Genomic DNA, 10,675 nt, shown 5'->3' on the forward strand with positions numbered 1-10,675 from the left:
CGCTTTGTGCAAGGAGGAACAAGAATAAGAATGGTTAATTGACAGTGCCTGCTCCTTGCACATGACCGGAAGGTTAGAATACCTTCGGGATTTCAGGCCAATTTGCAACGGTGGAAATGTCACATTCGGCAACAATGTGAATGGGATAATCCGAGGTTATGGTGTTCTTACTACGGGAAACTTCTCTATTCAAAAGGTTGCTTATGTAGAAGGCCTTAAACACAATCTCATCAGTGTTGGTCAACTATGTAAGGCAGGCCACCGAGTTGAATTTGATGATCAATTTTGCTATGTAATGACAAGTGATAGGAGCACGTGTCTGATCAAGTCTCGATCCGAAGGTACTATGTATCCTCTCGATGTATCTCTGATCATAGGCAAACCGCAGTTATGCTTTCTATCGAAAGCAATATCCGAAGTCAGCTGGCTATGGCACTGCAAGATAGCTCATCTCAACTTTAGATACATCAACAATTTGGTCATCGGAGAACTAGTCAGAGGTCTTCCAATCCTCAAGTTCAGCAATGATACTCTCTGTCCTGCATGTGAATGTGGAAAGCAATCCAAAGCAAGTCACCGCATGGTGATTGACTCCTCAATTTCTGAACCATTGGAACTTTTTCACATTGATCTCTGCGGTCCATCTACCATAGCCAGTCTCCATCACAAGAAATATATATTGGTTATAGTTGATGACTTCACACGGTTCACCTGGGTCTATTTCTTAAGACTCAAATCAAAAACTCCGCAGATTATGATCAATTTCATCAAGGAAATTGAACTTCAGATCAAGTTACCAGTACGACGTATCCAAAGTGATAATGTAACCGAGTTTACTAATCATCTTCTAAATAGTTTCTTGGTTTCAAAGGGCATCACTCACAACTTCTCAGCTCCCTACACACCGCAACAAAATGGGGTAGCAGAGCGAAGGAACCGCACTCTAGTAGAAGCTGCCAGATCTATGCTCAACTTCGCACACCTTCCTCTCTACTTCTGGGCCGAAGCAGTGGCCACAGCTTGTTTTGTACAGAACCGAAGCATTGTGTGCAAACGTCTCAGCAAAACAGCGTATGAGGGCCTTAACAACCGCAAGCCAAATGTCCGATTCTTTCATATATTCGGGTGTAGATGTTTCGTAATCAACAATAGAGATCACCTCAATAAATTCGCACCGAAGTCTGATGACGGAATCTTCCTTGGCTACTCCACTAACAAAGTTGCTTATAGGGTTCTCATTAGACGCACAAGGCTGATAATTGAAAGCTTCGATGTGAAATTCGATGACTATCACATCCGCAACACTGCTCCATCAACCGAAACCACAACAATCCTAAAAAGTGATATTCCTGTCTCTTCGGGTCCACTCAATCTCGTTGAAGTTAACTATGACGATCTCTTCGAACCTGTAGAAACAGCCAAGTTATCTAAAGTTCTTGTCTCCCCGGAATCTCAACAGCAGCATGCTGACGTATCTGGTCCTACACCTTCCGATGAGGTATCCATAAATACTTCCACCTCGCCGGTTGAGGGTGAAAACTCAACTCCGGACCATACAACAACCATCGAGGTTCCAGTACTAGAGGATGCAGCTCCAATCCCTATCCGTAGAGACTTTCAACCATCAAACGTGTCTTCAGACTCGGATGATGAAAACATCGAGAACATTGACACAAGAACAGACTCGAGGATTATCACTCTCTCATCCGCAATCCAGGGGGAACCTTCTCAGGTTCAAGGGGAACTCTCGTGAGCAATCCAGGGGTAACCTTCACCATCTGCCCAAGAAAACCTTGATCCCACCTTCCCAGTTCAAGACAATTCAGCAGGATGTTCTCAAATCCAGGGGGAACTGCCATCTCCAACCGCAGAATCTTCAGATATTGAAGATATTCCCTCTACCGCAGCTGCTGATTATCTGCAACCCCGTCTACACGTATGGACGAAGGACCACCGACCAGGTCAAATCATCGGCAACCCATCCGCAGGTATCCAGACTCGATCTTCCAAGGATTTATCTGATCATTGTCACTACGTAGCATTTATGTCCTCGGTTGAGCCCCAAACGATCAAAGAAGCATTACTAGAACCAGACTGGATATCCGCAATGCAAGAAGAGCTAGAAGAATTCAAAAGAAACAAAGTATGGCAGCTCGTTCCGAAGCCAAAAGGTCACACCATTGTTGGTACTAGATGGGTGTACAAGAATAAGTTGGATGAATCTGGTGAGGTCGTCAGAAACAAGGCAAGACTAGTTGCCAAGGGATATAGTCAACTTGAAGGTATTGACTATGATGAAACGTATGCTCCGGTAGCACGAATGGAAGCCATCCGAATCTTCTTAGCATACGCAGCTCACAAGAACATCAAGGTTCATCAAATGGATGTGAAAAGTGCTTTTCTCAACGGTGAATTAAAAGAGGAGGTTTATCTTCAGCAACCTCCGGGCTTTGAAAGTCTTGAATTCCCAGACCACTGCTACAAGCTTGAAAAACAATCTACGGTCTAAAGCAAGCCCCAAGAGCGTGGTACGAGACTCTCTCTGAATTTCTTGTCTCGTCCGGGTACAAAGCATATTGAACTACGGTATCACTTCATCAAAGACCACATCCTGAAAGGTAACATTGAACTCATCTTTGTCCATACTCATGAAGAGATTGCTGATGTGTTCACAAAGGCACTTGACTCTACAAAACTCAACAGTTTCTTACAAATGTTAGGAATGATGAATCCGGACCCATAATTCTTTTTGAATTGATAGGTACCGCAGACCATCCTTGGTCTTTGTTGCGGTCCTAACTGAAGTTACTTATGATAGATGGTTTTGGTATATCCTGTGTACCGTAGTCTATGTACCGCAACCATATATCATATTTATCTCTCAATGGTCCTTATTGTTTGTTGTTACTAATTTTTGTTCAAGTGTTCTCCTCAGTTCTTCTACTGCAGTCATCCAACCATCCGCAATGTCAAATGATCCATCCGCAATGAAATCTCAATCCGCAACCACATTGATTGTTTACTCGACTGTTTCATTAATTCTTGATTCATAGTGTGCTATTTAATGATCCTTCATTAAATAAGAATAACATTAAAAAAAATCCTTGTGTAACTGTCCCATTTCCCCTTTTGAATTAAACCTTGTGTCAGACCTATTTTAGGTATCATGACAAAAAGAATGTTTTTCCATAAACAAATCCTTTTAAGCTGTCCCTTCCTATACCCCCAACACGTCCAATCCGTTACACCTTCCACAACGGATTAAACCCACCCTCACCACACGTTCTTCAGACGTGACATTTTTTGACTGACACTTCATTTAATGCCAACCCTTTTTGGTAAATCTCGAAAAATAGATTAAATCTTTTCTTAATCTGTGGCTGAGATTTCATCTCCCAATTGAAGAAAACACCCAAAAGTTTTTTTTTACCTTATCTAATTTCACCTAGGGTAAAAACCAATTATTGTTCCCAATCCACCGCTATAAAACCCCTTCTTCTTCCCCAAGAAAGGTTTACGCTTTCTGAATATCGAACTTCTCCATTTTTCTTACACTCTGTTTCTGCAACTTTCTTCAACCTCTCAACAATGGTGAAATCCAACATTTCGAAGAAACACTCCAAGGCTTCTGCCTCAGCAAACCCTACTGGTTTAGACTCTGCAACAAGGAACCAAATGCCAACGATTGCTTCTAGCAAATTTAGGGTTGTGTTTGAAGAGCATTCATCCTACAATGCTCCGATCAAGCTAATGATCAAGTTCCTGAGCAATCACCCTCTGTTTGGCCCTTTCGATTCATTCACAGATGTGGTTCCCCTCTCAACTCTATTCAAATGTGCCTTTTCTGCATATCGACCCCTCGAAAATCTTCAAGAGGTGCATCTCAATTTGGTGAATGATTCTTTGGTCATTCTGACCAAGGACAAATTCGTTACTGCCATCAATCTGCTTGTTCATCCTTCAACCAAGGTTTTCACTCCAAGCATGGCGGACATCCTTTCTGCCATCTACCAAATGGGTTATCAGAAGAAAATCAAAGGAATAGGCGAGTTAAAGAAAAATTAGTTGCCTGCGGTGTGGCAATTCGTTTGTCACTTTGTCATCCGCAGTCTGTCAGGCCGAACCGGAGGCACTGATAATATGGGTCTCAAGCTACTGGAGCTGGTATGGAGTATTTTTACTGACCATGACGTTAACTACGGTCATATTTTATGGGATGACTTACTGCAGTACATTCCCAAAGAGAGTCCAAGAGAAAGCCCTACCGAACTCACTTTTGCTAGGTTCTGGTCACTATGCATCTCAGATCTTCATGCGGATGCAAGACTTAGCATGGGCAACGACACCAATCTCTTCATCACCAAAGATCTGAAAAGGTACAATCCCTCTACTGATAAATCTATTTTTGGACCCATCCGACGGCTACCAGTCCATATTCTATCTACCCTTGGTCTTGAAACCCTTGATGTCACAGACCACATAGAGGCTACGGAAGGTATTAGCCCATACCTTTCTACCCCGCCTCTACATGCCACAACCGCACTCACCATCCCTGGTAGTACCGCAGTCCCATCCTCCATCACTTTATCCAATTTATCACAAAGATGAAAGAAGTTAGCCTCAGCCCATCAAGTCCCCCGCAACGTCTCCAAGAAACAAAGAACTCTAAAGAAGAAAGATACTCCCAAACAAGCTGAACCCTCAAAGAAAAGAAAATTCATACAAACTGTGCCCTCAGATGACGAATCATCCGAACATCGATCTAACCCTCCCTCTGACAGTGATTATGATGAGGATCCACAACCCATCTCCATCTTTAAGAAAAGAAAAACCAATCCCACAGGCCAAATGTGTGACCGTACTGATACTGAAGCCTCTCAAAAGGCTCTGGTAGTCCTTGGGGTAGCCGCAAACCCATTCAATACCACTATCGAAATCCACTTAGACTCAGAAAGTGAGTCTGTTTCATCTCAACGTGGAGACTCACCCCCAGCTCACTCCCAAGGGGATGGAACTGGTTCTCGCCCTAAGGTCTCCAGGGCTTCCCGTCTACACTTATTTTCTCCTGAGGAGTTGAACTCCATACTTTTGTCTATAACCCAAACACTGCAAACACCTTCCCAACCGTAAGGCACCTCTTCCGCCTTTTCCAGAACTGAGCCGAGGCCAAACTTGACCACTGGTCAAGGAGACCGAGGAAGCTTAGGAAATCCTACTCTGCTTACATCTTTTACAGGTGGTTTAGGCACGGTAAGCACCAATGTACAAGGATCCGTGGACCAGAGGGACACCTCGGTGCGTTTCCAAGGATTTGACGGTGATGAGTCGAATGACTCATGGTTACATTACACTCCGGTATCGGACTCCGATATCAAGAAATATGTCGCTTTCTGTAGGGCATTTCAAGCAAGGAAGGATCAGCAAATCAAGCAACTTCAAAAAAAACAACAGGAGATCCAATCCGTAGCCAAGTATTGGGCAGACACAATCAACAATGCTAATACCGTAGCCACCATTCTCAAAGTACAAGAGTGGATGACCGAAATGGCTAAGACGATCTGCAAGGCTCAGTCCACTCATGGTGGTGAAGGTACATCTAAGCTTCCTCCAACTCCCACTCCAACTGTTCGAGATTCTCAAGAAGAGGGAACCACAATCGAAGTTAGCTCTGCTCCTACCTTCGGATTCGACGATTTCGATCTCAATGAGGTAAACCAGCCTAACCCTTGTGATGATGATTTTGATGATGTTTGATGAAGAAGAAGAATCTAGTGGCTCTCACCACTCAACCTCCAAGCCCAAAGAGAAGAAGAAGAAAAAGAAGATGGTTGTGTCCAGAAAAAAGTTTCTAAGTCTACAAGCCAAAGTAGACCAGATCCTAGCTGCGGTCAAACCCACTCAACCGCAACCTGAAGACACTCCAGGATCGCAGTCCTTAATTGAACGAATTGATAGATTAGAAACCCGTGAAAGACTGGCTGCTGAGCGCATTTCCCTGAAAGTTGAAATGGGAATCCGATCCCTGGATACAAGTCGCCAAACTGATCACAAGCATTTCATGGCTGCTGCGGAGCGCCTCATCTCTGAGGTATCCGCAATCAAGGCAGACTTACAAGCAGCCATTGCGGACCAATCTACTCACTCCCAAAAGCTTATAGCAGAGACTCACACTGCTTATGAGTCCACAATCTCAGTCCTTCAATCCACAATCAACAGACTTCAACGATCTTTATCGTCAAATTTTCATGGCCCGGAGATTGTTCCACTCACAAAGTATATTCATCGACTCCTCTTCAACACTGCCATCCCAAACAATCAGCAACTGGTTGATGTTCTTAAAGCTCAATTCCAGGAGGTATGTGCCAAAGTTGATGGTCTCAAACAATGGCTTGAGGATGCTCCGGTGTTGCATTCCTCGAGAGGGGGAAGTGATGAAGACCATCACTCAAATAGCGTCTCTCGTCATCGAAGCCCCCCCATCATAACTGAAAAAATTCCCTCACCGCAACCATCTACTCATCAAACACCACCGCGTCAGTCTCCACCGCAACAGAAAATAACTCAAATAACTTCTACTGAGCGACCGGAGACTCCTCCCCACTTCAAGAATCTTGCATCCAATATGTCATCCGAACACTCCAACGACTCTCCCACTACAAAACAGAAGAAAGCAGATTGGAAAGCAACCAAGTTTGTTGAACTCATCTGGAGAGAGAACGGATTCGACATTACCGTGGATGAATCCTTAGTCAATTCTTGGATCAATCCTCACCGAAGACTGCTGGATGATGACTACAAACCCTACCTTACCTATGCTGAACCCCCTTCTGATGGTTACTGGGATGTTCCAATATCCCCAAATGCCAAGTACTTCACTGTATTTGAGCAGTTTGACCGTAGCCTGCCTGATCACAAGAGACTGCCTATGGAATTCGAGAAACTCAACCGTTTCTATGCCAAACATGCTTCTTCCATAGAGAAAATCTGGTCTAATGATAGACCATCTGCAGTCAAGAACTTTAAGCCCCGGAAATTCATGAAAGCTGACTTCATTCAATACACTCTTACAAGAAGGAATCCGGACTATGTCCTCACCCAAGCTGACTTCCCATGTATGAATCCAGAAGAAGTCTTCCTGATAGCAAAGGTGTTCCAAAACAAAAGCGAGAAGTATCCGAAGATGAAGATAGCACTTGAAAGGGCAAGCTGATTTCTAAGGGAAACCGTCTGTGACTTCGCAAAGATTGATGCAGACATCTACCCTACAATTGCTAAAAAGTTCGATCTACCACCACTCGATCCTGCACCAATGCCTACCGAAGGTTATCAAGAGAGATCCCTAGGTGCAACAAACTTCCGTGAGATCGGAGTCATCTTCAAAAGGAAAGTCGATATAATCAAATACTTCATTCCTATGACTGCCATGAATCGTCTTACAAGGAAGCAACTTGAAATTTGTCGAACCGCAGTTGAAAGATCAAAGCACACGACTGCCGAACTCATGTTCGAAATTTTAAGAAGGATCACATGGTTGGAAAATATCAGAAAGTTTTGGTGGATTCTGATCAAGTTCCTAAAACTTGATAACTGAAGAGAAGTTAAAGAGGTCACTTAGGGGGAAATTGTTGAATCATAAAAGTGACCCTCTTGAACTTCAGCTACCGCAGCCCTCAAGAATCCGCAGTCAGATCTCCTTCAGCAACCGCACCCGAAGTCATCATCAACCATAGTCACTCTTACTTACTAGATTACTTTACTTTTATTGTAATACTCTCTATTGTCCAGTATGCCTTGCATAGCTACTCTTAGACATTTGATCCATGTAACTCCTGAGTCTCTATATATAGAGCTCAATCTTTGTTATTCAACAATCTAAAAATATCTTCTACAATCTATCGCAACTTCTATGCTATCAAATATATCTCTCATCTCTATCTGATTACGCACCTTAAATCTCTCCTTACTCTCAAAGTTCACTAGAACATTAATGAATATTATTACTCTTCGGAGCAAGTCATTCGTGACTTAATCACTAAGTTCGATCTCACTTACTAACTTGGTCTGAATGCATTCCATGTTATGAATCAACTTATGTGTATACTTGATATATCACCTGCTGTTATTTATATTTCCTTATATTTCCACAACTAACTCTCTAATTATCTAACTCGTTAACTTATTATTATTGTTGAGCTTTTAGATCCTTTGAAATAAACTATTCCGCAACTATACTTGTTCTAACGTTTGTTCAAGTGTCTCATGTTTTTCTCTCAACATATATATATATATATATATATATATATATATATATATATATATATATATATATATATATATATATATATATATATATATATATATATATATATATATATATATATATATATAGACACAAGTGCTTTTGAGAACCTAAAGATTTGTGGGAACTTGAGAACTACTAATTCAAACATCATTTTTTAACATCAAAACCACAAATATTAAAAAAAAATGCAGGGTTTAAGCCATATGTAGGCTCAAAAAAATATTTGACAATTTTTTTGAATGCTGAGTCATATATATGCATGCATGAATATTTATGAATCAATGATCACATGTACTGCAGTCAAAACTATGACTGCTGATTTGAAGTTCGTAGGTTCACACAAATCATTAGGTTCGTACAATAACTCATCTTTTTTTTCTCTCTCTCTCTCTCGCTCTCTCTTTATATATATATATATATATATATATATATATATATATATATATATATATATATATATATATATATATAAACAGAGAGAGAGAAAGAGAGAGGAGAGAGATAGAAAAAAAAGGTTGAGAACGAGGGAATGAATGTAGGTTACTCATTTCGAATCTACCGCTTAAACGCTTCAGCGTACCAGGCGACAAAACACATCATATTCATATCTATATATATATATATATATATATATATATATATATATATATATATATATATATATATATATATATGAATAAGTGTATTTATATATGAATACATATATTCATATGTGAATACGACGGTGGTGGCTAGTCGCGAAGGCGACGGTGGTTGGTGGTTGGTGGTGGAGGTCGCAGTGGTGGCGGGGACGGTTAGTTGCGGTTGTAGTGGTGGTTGGTGGCGGAGCGAGGTGGTGAATTCATATATGAATACACTTACATTTATATTGATATACGAATATTACTCATACTCCATCCTTCCGGTACGACGGAACGTTTTGTGGCCAAATTAAATGATTTGATGAGAATGATTCCTGCATTCTCAATATTTTTTATTTTTTTAATTTAACTTACCTCTCAAAATATATATATATATATATATATATATATATATATATATATATATATATATATATATGATGAGCCAAATTCAATAACTAAAATCAGATTTGTGACGTCTATACTTATGGGTCATGATATATATATATATATATATATATATATATATATATATATATATATATATATATATATATATATTCAGGTTTATTTGAGACCATGTTAATTTTGTGAGAGCATGAGACCAAATCTAAAAATAATTTTAAAATGCAAAGTAAAAGGAAAAATCTGAAAATTCTTTTTTTAATTATTATTTTGGTCACTTTAATTACTTAAAAAAAATAAAAATAAAATAAAATAAAAATTACCGTTTTTTTTTTTGAAAAATACGTGAAATATTCTAATAGAATAGTACACTGTAATTTTCTAATGTGAATTTTAAAATGTTAGAATATTCTACTAGATTTGTGAGATATGTAGAATATTATAATATTCTACTAGAATATGTAAAAAATGAATTTTTTATTTTATTTTTTATTTTTTTGGTATATTTTTGGAAAATTTAAATTCCGAAAATAATATTTGAATTTTTTTTTTTGAAAATTTACAATTATTTTGAATTTTAAAAATGTTTTTCTTTATCTTCCAAATTAGTGGTTAGGATTGCGTTTCACGATCTCACAAAATTAGGACGTCTCACATTAACCTAACTATATATATATATATATATATATATATATATATATATATATATATATATATATATATATATATATATATATATATATATATATATATATATAAGCCAAATTCAATAGCTAAAATCAGATTTGTCACGTCTACTTATGGGTGATGACGACCAGACATACTACATTACCTTATCAAGATTTAAACTTTTTTTTTTTCAAAGAGAAATGTGTTTTAAAAGATATGTATAATTTTTTTGTTTTGTTTTTGTTTTTGTTTTTTTTTTCTAATTTAGGTTTTACTCAAAACATACATATATATTTTGAATTTTTTAGTTTTTTTCTTTCAAAAGACAAGTTATCCTCACCAATTTAATGACACATCGACATCTACATGGAACCCAAGAACAATGTAGAAGGAGATAGTGCAGTGTGGTAGAAGTAGATATTGTTTTTTATTTCTTATTGATAAAATAGACAAAGGTGTTATATATAGTTCTTTTATGTATTTAAACTATTTATATACGAAACAAAATATACTAATTACCCATTAGTACATTCATATGCTTAATAAAACTCATTACTTTAGTAAAATTAACTTAAACTTAAATGACATAATAATATAATAATAGTTTATATTTCTAAAAACGTTTTAGTCTCGTTTGTTTGCTGTGATGTGACCTGATAATTAAATTTCTTTTAACGGA

The sequence above is a fragment of the Lactuca virosa genome, chromosome 3 (assembly GCF_052849685.1).
Source record: "Lactuca virosa cultivar CGN04683 chromosome 3, Lactuca_virosa_CGN04683_v6, whole genome shotgun sequence".
Taxonomy (NCBI): Eukaryota; Viridiplantae; Streptophyta; class Magnoliopsida; order Asterales; family Asteraceae; genus Lactuca; species Lactuca virosa.